This window comes from Chrysemys picta, chromosome 7 (assembly GCF_011386835.1).
Source record: "Chrysemys picta bellii isolate R12L10 chromosome 7, ASM1138683v2, whole genome shotgun sequence".
NCBI classification, from domain to species: Eukaryota; Metazoa; Chordata; order Testudines; family Emydidae; genus Chrysemys; species Chrysemys picta.
The window spans coordinates 3,530,813-3,544,462 of NC_088797.1; the positions used below are offsets into that span (position 1 = coordinate 3,530,813).

Consider the following 13,650-nt stretch of genomic DNA (forward strand, 5'->3'; position numbering starts at 1 on the left):
GAGTCTGGATGAACAATACTGTACATAGCCAGAGATCTTTCTTTCTTGGGAATTATCTTTCTCCTATGTAGTAAAACAGCAATATGTATGATGTTGCCAATGCCCATGATAAAAGTCACTTCTCCCCACTATCTAGCTCAGAGAAAATGATTCAGCACTCATCAATTTTAATCTGTATTTATACACAAGATGAAAAAATCACTGTGTGTGACTGCAATGTCACCCCATTGCACTTGAAGTATTAAAGCTAGAAACATAGCAACAGACCATTAAATGATAAACAGAGGGAAGGGTTATGCCATTGAACTAATCAATTCATTCTAAGTGTGCACGTGTGGTGAGCGTATCATATCAATACATGTAGTATTGAACTTTAGCCACTGTTTCTTCATTCCTACATTTTCTTTCACAGAGAATCCTTCGTAGTGATGCCTGAAGAAATACCCACTGGAAAGAGGAGGTTACTCACCCTGTGCAGTAACTGACGTTCTTCGAGATGAGTGTCCCTGTGGGTGCTCCACTCCAGATGTTGGTGCGTCCCTGCGCCTTTGCTCGGAGATTTTTGTAGCAGTACTCGTACCGGCCACGCATGCGCAGAGGCTGCCCCCCCGCTGAGAGTCTAGCTTAATAGTACGCATGCGTGGCCGGTCTCTCCAGTTCCTTCTCTACCGTCCCCGGCCTGAGAAGGAGCTCAGCAGACTTGTTAGGAAATTCCTTTCCCTTCTAGTTAGTTAGTTTGTTGTTAGTTACCATTTTTATCTTTAAAAAAAATGGTCTAAGTTACTGTACCAAGGAACCTTGCCAAGGCAACTACTGCTAATATTGTGTAATTTCTTTTTGCCAGTCACCACACTATGAGAAAAATCTCTGTGCAGGGAGCAAGGCATGAAATACTGCTGTCTTGCTTTCTGGAGGAATGTATTTATGGTGAGGGAAATCTGGCTTTTTCCGAGTACTTTTACACTTGAACTCTATTTTAGAATTGTTTTCCTGCTCATGTTATTGATTGGATTGAAAGCCATATACTGCTCTCACTCCACAGCAAAACTCCCCCGCCACCATTACTGCTACTGGAGTTGACTAAGGGCAGCATATAGCCTTTGGGTAGCACAGGTCTCCATTTTGTACACAGAAATATGTGGTAGTCTTTCAACACTTCATCCTGAAAGCAAGAGCTATGGAAAAACAACTGCTTTTAAGAAACACCTTGTCATTGAATATGAAAGATATGTGTTCCAAGAAAAAGAATTTAGACACAAGCATGCTATTTTGATTGGGTCTAGCACAGGTAGGTTCCCCTACTGACACATTTCAGAGAGCATATATTGGAAAAAGCAAAACACCAATGTTGGCTTTATATCTCCATTGGGAATATGAAAGAGAATTCTTGATCATTAACGTAACACCCAGTTTTCATATAAGTCATACATCAATTCTCAAAACAAGAATAAACACATTTTCCCCCCTCAGGAAAAGGATTAGGTAGGCATGACATTTTTTCCCTTCTGTGCAGCATGTGTTTATAAGCTTCCCTTTTGTAGCATTTATGGATTCATTCAGAGCTATGGTTAAGCTGGAGCAAAGCAATTTGGCACGCTTGCATTTCCTTTTATCGGGGAAAGCAAAAACAGTCCACAAGGTCTGGATTGACCTTTAAAGCATAAGTATTTATTGGAGATGCTAGTGGCTTACTGATTGTGTTTAGTAAAAGGGAACCTAAATTTGATCAATACCATTATCAACAGCACATTACCCTTACTCAAGAATCGTTTTTGAATTGTATTGGTGATAAGATAATATGACTGGCATTCCATAAATATAACCAGCTACATCATTTTAAAAGACACATTAATAATACACGGCTTGATTCTGCCATGGTGTATTTGCAGACACCTCACTGTCTATCTTGTAAAGTCAGCTACTTCACTTAAGACAATTAAAAAATTTAAAACCCAGTTTGTTCAATGCAACTATGTTTTAAAAAACATAGAAATATATGTATGCCTATCTTACGCTACCACCCCTGGGAAGTAACAAAAATAATTGGCCTCATAAAGGTTGACTTCAAATAAAGGTTAAAGAAAATTATCCTGGAAACCTTATGGATGCTTTAAAGTGGCCGTTTACGAAAGAAACCTATTAAAGGCAGTCCTTATTGCAATTTTCATTACAACAGAACATTATTTCTAATTTTTCTCTGGAAGCATTTGCCTTTTAATAGAAACACACCCCTTGCTGTAGTGATTGGACTCCAGATAAAGATAAGCATGCACCTCCTCTGTTGTGGAATTCTAGCAATCACTTTGTTAAAGGAAAGCCTAGAAACACATTAGGAACAATTAATTGGGAGGAAAAATTACTAGGAGATGCCCAACCAGTGACAAGGGCACTCAACTGATACAAAAGCAAATACTCAAAGAAACAGAACAATAGGCAAGTATTTTTCATTTCTTCACATATGATTGCTTTACAATAGATCCACACTCCTGGAGACTCAGTTTTGTTGATAAGACGACCAGAAGGAACCACTGTGATCCTCTAGTCTTACCTCCTGAATAACACAGACCATGGCAAATTCCTGTTTGAACTAGAGCATCTCTCTTAGAAAAACATTCCAGTGACAGAGAAGGAACCATAACCCTTGTTAATTGGCCTTGTTCCAATGGCCAATTATTTGTACCTTAATTCCAATCTGAATTTGTATAGCTTCAACTTCCAGCCACTGGATCTTGTAATACCTGCTAGCTTGAAGAGCCCTCTGTTATCATATATTTATTTGTTCCACATATAGATTCCTATAGACTATAATCAAGTCATGCCTTAACCTTCTCTCCATTAAGCTAAATAGATTGAGCTCCTTGAATCTTTCATTATAAGGCATATTTTCCAGTCCTTTAATCATTCTGATGGCTCTTTTCTGAACCCTCTCTAATTTTTCAACATCCATCCACCAGAACAGGACACAGAATTTCAGTAGTGATCACATCAGTGTCAGATATAGAGATAATATAACCTCCCTATTCCTACTCAAGATTCCCATTTATCCATCTGTAACGGGATGCACTCACCTCTTCTGAGCGCCCCCTTGACTGAGTGCACCCCTGCACACTCTCTCCCTCTGATTGTCCCTCCTCTGGAGACAATGTCTTCACCCTCCTGGGGCTTCCTGGCTACAGCTCTCTAGCTGGGTCACTATAGTTCAGTTCCCCTCTCTGGGGTGCCTCACTGTCCAGGCCACCAAAATGTATATTGCTTGCCTGCCCTTAACATACCAAGTGATCCAGATCACTCTGTAGCAGTGACTTATCCTCATTATTTACCACTCTTCTAATCTTTATCATCTGCAAACTTTATCAGTTATGATTTTATGTTTTCTTCCAGCTTTCTTCCAGGTCATTAATAAAAAAAACCCTATCCCTGTGGGACCCCACTGGAATTACATCCGCTTGAGGATAATTCCCCTTTTACAATTACAGTTTGAGATCTATCAATTAGCCAGTTTTTGACCCACTGAATGTGTTCCATTTTGATTATGCATCGTTCTAGTTTCTTAATCACAATGCCCAGTCTAATAGGGTTGAGAGGTTAGACTGCGTGGTTATATTTTATTTTATTTTGGTAACCATTCTGACTTTTTCCCTATCACTTATAATCATTTGAAGTCTATATTTTGTAGTCAATAAACTTATTTTACTGATTTTCTTTGCAAGTAAGTTTGCCTGAAGCGTGTGGTAAATCTGCTCAGGTTTGCAAAGGCTGGTGTATATCCACTTTCCATTGATGAAGTGGTGAACCAATTTATAAATTTGCACTCCTCATCCTGAGCAGTGCACTATGGTATATTCCGGAGGTACCCGGCTGGAGCTGGGGGGATTTAGCTGTTGCCTTTCTCTGTGGGATTCCTGAGTGGCTCTGGGAGCATTCATGCGGTCCCACAGTCCCAGGCTGCACCCCAGGGATCCCCATCACAGTCTCCTTGTGTCCTTTAGCTTTCCTTACTAATTTTCTACAATTCGTAGCTTTATATATATATATATATATATATATATATATATATATGGTGCCTTACTTTCCCCCTCTAAGCCAAGTTAGTTTTTTTTAACTAGTGTAGTCATTTTCCTGAATTGTCATTTTTGGGCATCTAGTGAAAACATTCTTAAAAAGTTAGCAATTATCATTAAAAAAAATTTTGTTTCAGTTCTTTCAGCTGACTTGACTCATAATTGTTTTCAGCTTTGTTAAATTGGCCTTTTTAAAATCACCAAGCATGTTACTGATTTAGACTTTGTTTGCACACAACAAATATAATCAATTCATGATTACTTGTACCTAGGCTACCATAAATTTTTAGTTTTTGTCATCAATTCCTCTTTATCTGTCAAAATGAGGTCTAATATAAAATTCCCCTGTGTTAATTGAAACACTTTTGAGTTAGGAAATTGGCATCAATAATTTTTAGAAATTCCAAGGACAGTTTAATACTGGCAGCATGAGACCCCAGCATACATCGCTCAGATTGAATTCCCCCATGATAACATAGCTTTTTGTCTCACACGCATTACAGATAGGGCCTGGTCGCCCTGTTCTCTGTTGTGATTTGGAGGTCTATAGCAGACACTGACTAGTACCTCATCTTGTGCTTTATCTGCTAGGCCACTGATCCATAAGCATTCAGAAACATTTGCTTCCAACTTGTCAGTGATTTTGAAACAAATAATGCCATTTTTTTTAATACAGAGTGCAACACTCCTCCCTTTTTACCCACTTGATTCTTCTTGAATAGGTTATAACCATTATTTTAACATACCAATTATGCAAATCATCCCACCAGGTTTCAGTTATATCGACCAGACCAAATTTATCCTCACAAATCAGAAATTCCAAATATTCTTGTTTTATTAACCAGGCTCCTCACATTCGTGTACAGTCAATTAAAGAATTTCTTTTCTGCATGTCCCTTGGTGCTTTGATTAATTTTGTTCTCAACATCTCAATTTTGTTCTAAATGTGTGCTCATTTCCCCCCCTTTTCACCTTCCCCTTTTATTGTTAGTTAACACCCTCCTGACTAGTATAGCCAGCCTGTCCCCTAGCAGACCAGTTCCCCTTCTACTGGGAAGGAGGCCATCCAAACTGCACCGTCCCTTCTGTCTTTCTTCACTCCCAGGATTCTGAGAAGTTTGCTTAGACATTCTTCTCCTTCAGCACCCTTCCAATTTCTCCAAAGTAGTCTATAATCTGTGAGATTTCCTGTGAAGCAGTGTTATTAGTGCCAATATGCACCATCATCTTTGCATGCCAATTTCAGATGCAGATCCCACCTCAGTGTCACATCTTGTCTTGGAACCAGGAAGACAGCACACCATCCTATTGTCTGTCTGCAGAACTTCCTCTCCATTCTTCTGAGTACAGAATCTTAACAAGGATGATCCCTCTTCCTTGGATGGGTAGAAATTTCTTTGAGGACATGCCTGATTATCTTCCAGGTTTTGCTGAGTAGCCATCCACAGGAATGGCCCATATAGCTCTCAATTCCATTCAACCAGCTGGATCTTCAGATATATTTTTTAGAGTTTTCATGCTGAGAACATGATAATGATTGAATACTTCTAGCTGTGTGAAATTCCTCCTGGTCCTCTGCTATCTGGTGGTTACACCATGCCCATTCCCTTCTACCTCCAGCCATGGAGAAAGTCAACTGCTCCTCTTGCCTCTGAGGGTTACAAATTGACAAACCTTCTCTCTGGTTTCCACTCTCCCCAGTTCTGTGGTGGCCAACTCCTTTCTTTCTAATCTGATGCTTCCCAAATATGGTGTCCAAGATCTCTTCAGCCACTCTGATGATGTGTAGAGTCCATATTTGTCCTTCCAGATCACAAATCTTTTCTTCCAGCACATCCACCAGCATAGACAACCTACAGAGGAAATGGCTGCCAGCAAGAAAGAAAACATTGCACCTCTGCTGCAGGTCACAACCACTCATCTATCGTTGGTCACAATACTGAGTGTAGAACTGTACCTAGAAAGAAAGCATCTCACAACTCCTTCTGAAAATCCTCTTTGCTGCTCTTGTTAACCTCAGGAATTCGCCTGACAACTGACTTATATACTAAGTCTTGCTGCTTAGCTCCAAGCATGAGTCTACAACTTATAAAAAATACATTACAGTATAGTCTGGAAAGCAGATAAGGTGACATACACCTTGGTAGCAAAATAGGGGCTGGGGGACTATTTCTTTAAAGGGACTGAGAAATAAAACAGCTGAAGATCAAATAAGTGTTTAAAATACAAATCCCAAAGTAAAACAGATCCTGAAAATTAAAGAGTGAAATTAATCCACTGGACCAGGGATAAAATGTACCATTATTCTGAGAGAGCCAAAGCAACATGGTATAATGAAAACAATTTACTGTCCTGGAATTCAGAGCTTGATCAGCTGTCAGAACTGGTGTGAACGAAAAGTTTGAGAGTCCATGTGCAGGAATGAAGGGGAGGTGAGATGAACTGACAAATTAATTCATGTCCTTTTAAGGTACTGTGGACTTGTTAAGCACTTCTCAGGGCATAGTCCTCACCCTCACCCAGGATTGTATGTTGAAACATCAAAGGTATTTCTGTATCAATGTGCCTTGTTGGCACCAATATCTTTGGTTTATCTGACTGCTCTTAGAGGTATCAAAGTACAGCTTCAGGATCCATCTTATTAGACATCATCCAAGTTGCCCAACACTGATGCAGTCCTGACACACAGTTTAGACCCTCTGATTCACTGGAGGGTTTTGTGTTATCTTCACATGTGACTTCCTTCTGGAAATAATGACCGACCAGGAGAGCTTCCAGAAACTCATTCATCTTCGAACCCAACAGTCCATGGCCACATCTTGCATAGATCCCACAGCCCAGCCAGCCATGACCTACACCATGGTCTTACAAAACAACAATCACCTATCCATAATAGACATTGTATGAGTGTACTTGGAGAAAGCACTTTTGATATTGTTGAATGTAAGTGCTGTAAAAATGCAAAATCACACGAACACTTATTTAACAATCAATATTTATTTGTGGCAAACCAAGTGCATAAAGGGCTTAAATTAAAACACAAAGTACAGAAAGTACACAATATATAGCATTTCTGATTAAGGTATTTCTTTTGAGGAACATTTCTTACAATACCTACAGATCTCAAATAAGTGTTGTGAGCCTTATTCAATAAAAGCATGTAACGTGCTTGGGATCCTAAGATGGACAGGACTATATTATCACTATTGCATTATGGCTTTGAAACAATTTACTTTACATGTTGGTATAAAAAATCCCAAACCAAATTTCACTCCCTTTAACTTGCCTGATAAACAAGAAAGATCAAAAGAAATTGGAATCAACAGATTTGAAACATTGAAAAATTCCTCTCACTAGTATCACTCTGGCTCCACTGCATTTGTCGTCTGAATAGCAATGTTCTGAGGCAGGAAAATAACTTAATATGGAGCTTCCATTAGCCTTTAGGACATTGGCCAGTCCTGAAATATTTTATTTATACCTGGAAAGGTACTGAAACCAATTATTAAACAATCAATTTGTAAGCACATAGAGGATAATAGGGATATAAGGAATAGCCAGCATGGATTTGTCAAGAACAAATCATGCCAAACCAACTTAATTTTCTTTTTGGACAGGATTACTGGATTAGTGGATAGCGGGGAAGCAGTCAACATAATATATCTTGAATTTTAGTGAGGCTTTTGACATGGTCCCACATGACATTCTGATAAACAAATGAGGGAAATGTAGTCTAGATTAAATTAGTATTAGATGGGTGCATAACTGGTTGAAAACCCATACTCAGAGGAGTAGTTATCAATAAAGCTAAGATTCTGTCATGGATATTTTTAGTAAAAGTCATGGACAGGTTATGGGCAACAAACAAAAATTCACAGAGGCCCTTGACCTTGGGAGAGGGGGGACAAACAGAACACTGCCGAGACTTCCAACTGCTCCAGCCCAGCCACTGCTCCCGCAGCAGGGGCTGACTGCTGCTGTTCTAGTCTCAGGTGGCTGACCCAACCCCAGCCACTGCTCTGGTGAGCAAGGGACCGCTGCTGCAGTGGCCTCAGGGCTGGCCACCAGTCAGCTGTTCTCACTGCCCCAAGGATGGCCATAGGTCAGTTGTTCCAGCAGCCACTGCTCCAGCAGTCCTGAGGCTGACAGCTACTCCAGCCCTGCCCCAGAAGATGTCACAGAGGTCCCCGAAAGTCATGGAATCCATGACCTCTGTGACAGAAACGTAGCCTTAGTTATCAATAGTTCCCTGTCAAACTGGGAGAAAATATCTAGTTGGGTCTTGCAGAGATCAGCCCTAACATTTTAATTAATGGTTTTGATAATGGAGTGGAGAGTACACTTATAACATTTGTAGAAGAAAGGGGTTGCAAGCACTTTGGAGGACAAGATTAAGATTTAAAATTATCTTGACAAATTGGAGAATTGGTCTGGAATCAACAAGATGAAATTCAATAAAGACAAGTACTACACTTTTAGGAAGGAAAAAATCAAATATACAACTACAAAATGGGGAATAACTGTCTAAGTAGTAGTAATGCTGAAAAAAGGATCTGGGGGAGTATAGTGGATCACAATTTCAGTAGACGCCAACAATGTGATGTAGTTGCAAAAAAATCTAATATCATTAGAGGATGTATTAACAGGAGTGTTGCATGTAAGACATGGGAGGTAATAGTCCCACTCTGCTCAGCACTGGTGAGGCCTCAGTTCGAGTACTGTGTCAAGTTCTGGGCACCACGCTTTTGGAAAGATGTGGACAAACTCGAAAGAGTCCAGAAGAGAGTAACAAAATTGACAGATCAGGTTTAGAAAACCTGATCTATGAAGAAAGGTTAAAAAACTGGACATGTTTAGTCTTGAGAAAAGAAGACTAAGGGGAGGACCTGATAAAAGTCTATAATAGCCCTCAATGTTTTTGGCAAGAGGACAGTGATCAATTGTTTTCTATGTGCACTGAAGGTAGGACAAGAAGTAGTCAGCTTAATCTGCAGCCCGAGAGATTCAGGTTAGATATTAGGAAAAACTTTCTAGCTGTAAGAGCAGTTAAGCACAAGAACATGTTTCCAAGGGAGGTTGTGGAATCCCCATTATTGGGGGTTTTCAAGAACCAGTTAGACAAACACCTGACAGGGATGGTCTAGGTTTACTTGGTCCTGCCTCAGCACAGAGGCATGGACTAGATGACCTTTCCAGCCCTATGTTTCTATGATTTACATCACCAGTAGATAGATAGCTTCCTAGCTTATGGCAGAAGTCACCAGGCGATGCTTCATTAGGAGGAAGGGCCATAAACAGGCATGAGGAAAGACTTGGTGGCTCACACTTGGGCTCAACCAGCACTTTCTTTCTCCTACCAAAAACCTTTCTTCCTACCAGCTCATCCTCCAAGAAGCAGAAAAACCTTAGCAGCTCAGGAATATAGTAGTAACTGAGGGCACGGTCTGCCTGGCACATAGGTCAGACCAGCTCTGTGGTGAAGAGTCAGCTGTGGATCAGGATAAGGATACCGGGAAGATCTAGCATAGAAATAACTGAGAAGGAAAGAGAGAGAGAGAGAGAGAGATAAAGATGGACTTGAGAAGTTACCTTATCTCGAGTCCTTATCTTACAACCCTAAAGACAAGTAAAGCACAGCTGTTTAGTTCAGAGGTTGCTTATCACTTGTGATACAGCAGCTGCCGCCAAGGTAACTATATACAGCATTTGCTTAACAAACAGAAGATTAAGCAGGTGCAAGCAGCTATAAGCCCATAAATTGCAGCTGACATATATAAATAAGAACAGATTTTTTTCTCCCCTAAAAAGTTTTCCTTTTTAAAACACTTTTATCCACCACATAAATATTTGTTCCAATTCTTTTGGCTTTATTCTACCTATAAACAGCTGAACTACACATATAAACATTAAAAATCAATTTACCATGTCATAAAATGTAAACGTGCTCAGAAAAAAAATAAATTTCACTCACATACTATACCATAACATAATTCATTTCTTCTATATCATACAACTCTGTTATTTCCCAAATGTTTTAACAGTTGATCACAGTGGTTTACAATTGACGACATTGCAAGATAATAATAATTTAAATCTCACTGCATAATGTGACTGTCTTGAATTTCTAAATCTGCCTTTTATGTTGCAGGCTGCTTTATTTACTCCTGAGGACATTCTGCACCAAAAAATTAAAAATTTTGCACACAATATTTTAAAATTCTGCAAGTTTTATTTATCAAATAAATGTGGAGACTCCAGCATGGCATTGGGGAGCACAGGCCACTGGCTGCACAGAGATGGGAGATCACTGTGCAGCTCCCCCTCGGGACACGGACTCAGCGGTGAGGCTGCACCCAACCCTGACACAGTGCAAGGACCAGGCCTTCCCCAGAAACACTCCAGAGCCCTGCCCCTCTGTGCCAGGTGCACCAGGTATGGGCAGGCAGGCTCAGCAAGGCAGGATCCAAGTGTGGAGGGGCTTAGTGTGGGGGGATCCAGATGTGGGTTGAGAGGGTTCTGTGTGGGGCAATCTGGGTGCAAGCGGCTCAGTGGAGGATCCGGGTGCACGGGGATCTGGATGCACAGGGGCTTGTTGAGGGGTTCTAGGTGCAACAGTAATGGGACTCTGCAGGAGTGTCCAGGTTAAAGTGGTTGGTGCTCATCAGGGGGGCTCTGAGTGGGGAGGGGTAGAGCCCAGTATGGGGGTCTGGCTGTGGGGGGGGGCTCAATGGGAGGTCAAGATGCTGGAGGAGTGGGGCTCAGTGGGATAGGGACCCAGGTGCAGCTGGTTGGGGCTCAGTGGGCTGCAGATCTTGATGCGGATGGCTCACCGGCGTGGTCCTGGTGCAGGGGGAGTGGGACTCATGGTTGGGGGGGTTCTGAGTGTGGGGGGGTGAGGCTTGCCGTGAGGGACTGGGTATGAGGGGGTCTGGATGCATGGGGGTTGGGCGGATGGGAGAGCATCTCCCTGTACAGGGATCCCCCCCCTGCAGCTGAGGAGCAATGGGTGCAGGAAGAGGGGCCGGGGGGTGGAGTTTGCAGAGCTTCCTGCAGTTTGGGGAGAAATCTGCAGGTAGGTCTGACCCAGCCCTGGATGCCATGTAAGGGAAGAGGAAGTCCCGTCCTCCCCAGCCCCAACAAGCAGCTGAGCCCAGCACAGGGTAGGAGCCACCAGCCAGGTCTTCCCCAGTCCCACCCTGTCCCCCATAGTGATTTATCTCTCTGCTGTCTGCCCTAGGAACCCAAAACATATTGCTGGGCAGGGACGCATGACCGCTCTTGTGGCTTCCCTTTGCTTCCCTGTCAGAAAGTCATTTTTTTCCTGCGGGGAAGCAAAGAACTCTTCAGAGGACATAAATTCTTCATGTGTGTAGTGGCGCAGAATTCCCCCAGGAATATTTATTATCACAGTTCTTAACATTAGCTCTTATGAAATTGACAGCAGAAAAATCTCAAAATTAAAAAATAACTTGTTGAAACCAAATACAAGCTTATAGGCTATTTTAACCTGTCCAGTGAAGCCACTTGATGAAAGCGATCTCTGTCACAGCCCACAATTTATCGTCCAATTTCTTTTCTGCATGAACTATTTCCAGTTTAAGTATGAATAAAAGAGCAATTAAGTTGCACATTTATAAATACGCCTACCAATAGGAGTAACATTTTCTTCAGAGAAAAGATGAAAGCTATTGAAAAACTGCAAACAAAGCTAACTATTGTTCTCTATTACTTCAAATTCAGCTTTTTATCCATTTAAAGCCCAGTGACAAAGTCAGAAGAACTTTGCAGCAGTCGAAGTCTGTCCGATAATTTCCTGCCTTCTGCAGAGTTGCCTGCTGCATACTATTGCACAACTGACTATCACAATAAATTTAATACAACCAGATTAAAATGCCACTCTGCATTCTGTTTTAAATGTTTGATTTTGCCAGCTGGCTTTACTCAGCTACTGACCAGAAGCAATACCAGTGTTGTTTTTTTTAAATCATGCCTACCATTAATCATAGTGAACAGAGCTACACTGGAATATCTTAACCACTGTGAACAAAGCATAAGTCAGCAATCATGCTCTAAGATATGGCCATCCTCAGCACATCAACTTGTTTCTTTACACTTCCCCTCTAACAAATGCTCAGCATTTTGTGTGTGATGGGACAACTAAGTGGTTAAAGAAGTTGTCCTGTCAGCTATATCTTTAAATGCTTAAATCCCTGAATAAAAGAAAAATCAATGTTGTAAGGCAATGTTTGTCAATGCAACGTAATAAATACACTTACCTTTACAGACTATTCTCAATGGATTTCACTTCTTTGCTGTACTTCAAAGCTACAAAGGGATAAAAAATAAAGCATTGACCTGCCTGCCAGTGAAGAAAGAATGCTTGGTGTATACATTAGTAACCATGTTTTACTTATGTCACAGCAAGAGTCGCTGGAGAAACCTCTGATAAAAAGTTCTCACTACTATTTCATAGGCCAAATTCTGGCTGCCAATAGCACATAGGCATATAGCAGAAAACTTGCAGAGAGAGAGAGGGGGCCCAGGGCAAAAGTGTTCTGTCCAATTTTGGCTTTCTCCAAAATCCACAAAGACGCTGCTCCACACGCCTGCCGAAGGGGCACTATTGAGCATAGTCTAAAGATCAGCTGGCATGATCCACATGTGATGCACAAAAGTGGAAGTACAATGCCTGCTCTGGCAATAAGAACCACTCCCCTTGTATGGGGAACGAGGAACATCACCAGTTCAAACGCTGCTTTTGCAGCACTGGCATGTGGTTCTTTTGCAACCTATTTTGCAAGAACACCATAAATACAAGAATTAGAAGTGAGTAAACCTCCACCATTGTAATGTAAGTGGACATGGGAAATTTAATATACAGTTCTTTCAGCTTCCATCTTGAATGATAGAATACCAGGGAAAATATTAGTTGTATCAGGAAAAACTGAAAAGGTTAAAATTGAATTTTAAATAATTTGTTAATTTCATTCCATGTATTACCTTCCTGTTCGACTCCCATATCCCTGTTAGGATTTAGAAATGTTTCCAAAAGCTGCAATGCCTAACTTTTATTACACATCTGCAACGTTCACTCCATGCATCTGAAGAAGTAGTGAGGTTTTTTACACAAAAGCTTATGCCCAAATAAATCTGTTAGTCTTTAAGGTACCACTGGACTCCTTGTTGTTTTTATTACACAAGACTCCCTCAATACTTTATTTTTCTAATGACATCTTTTGGCTAACAAAGAAGCCATGGCTAATCTCCTCAACTAGAAGGAAGGATCCCTTAGGGCTGGAGAGTCTACAAAAGGGAACTGCACAAAGATGCTATCTGATATCCCACATGGTACAAACCTACCCAGGTTTAGGTCCTTCTGGATACCGCAGGGGAAAACCCATTTGGGGTCATGAAATCTGAGGTTTGAGCAGCAGGGTGATGTTTCAAGTCAAACCTGCACTTACCTAAATAACCCCCATCCAACTTGCTTATACAGATAAAAAAGACTATCCTGCAACCAGAAGAAAAAAATCAGACAGAAGTATTTAGGTTTCTCATGTCAGACAAAGATGCATGGTGAGGAAGATGT

General features: G+C 41.1%; 1 protein-coding gene across 8 annotated transcripts in view; it reads right to left on the reverse strand.

Moving 5' to 3' along the window:
• The window catches only part of FHIT (fragile histidine triad diadenosine triphosphatase), a 1,007,374-nt gene that overhangs the window by 955,777 nt on the left and 37,947 nt on the right, over positions 1-13,650 (reverse strand). For 5 of the 8 annotated variants that reach the window (XM_065550632.1, XM_065550631.1, XM_005297876.5 and 2 more), the window contains exon 2: positions 12,338-12,386. The exons of the other annotated variants lie outside the window; for them this stretch is intronic. The gene's annotated coding sequence lies outside the window, so the exon portion shown is untranslated. The remainder of the gene's footprint in view (positions 1-12,337; positions 12,387-13,650) is intronic. 8 annotated transcript variants of the gene reach the window in all.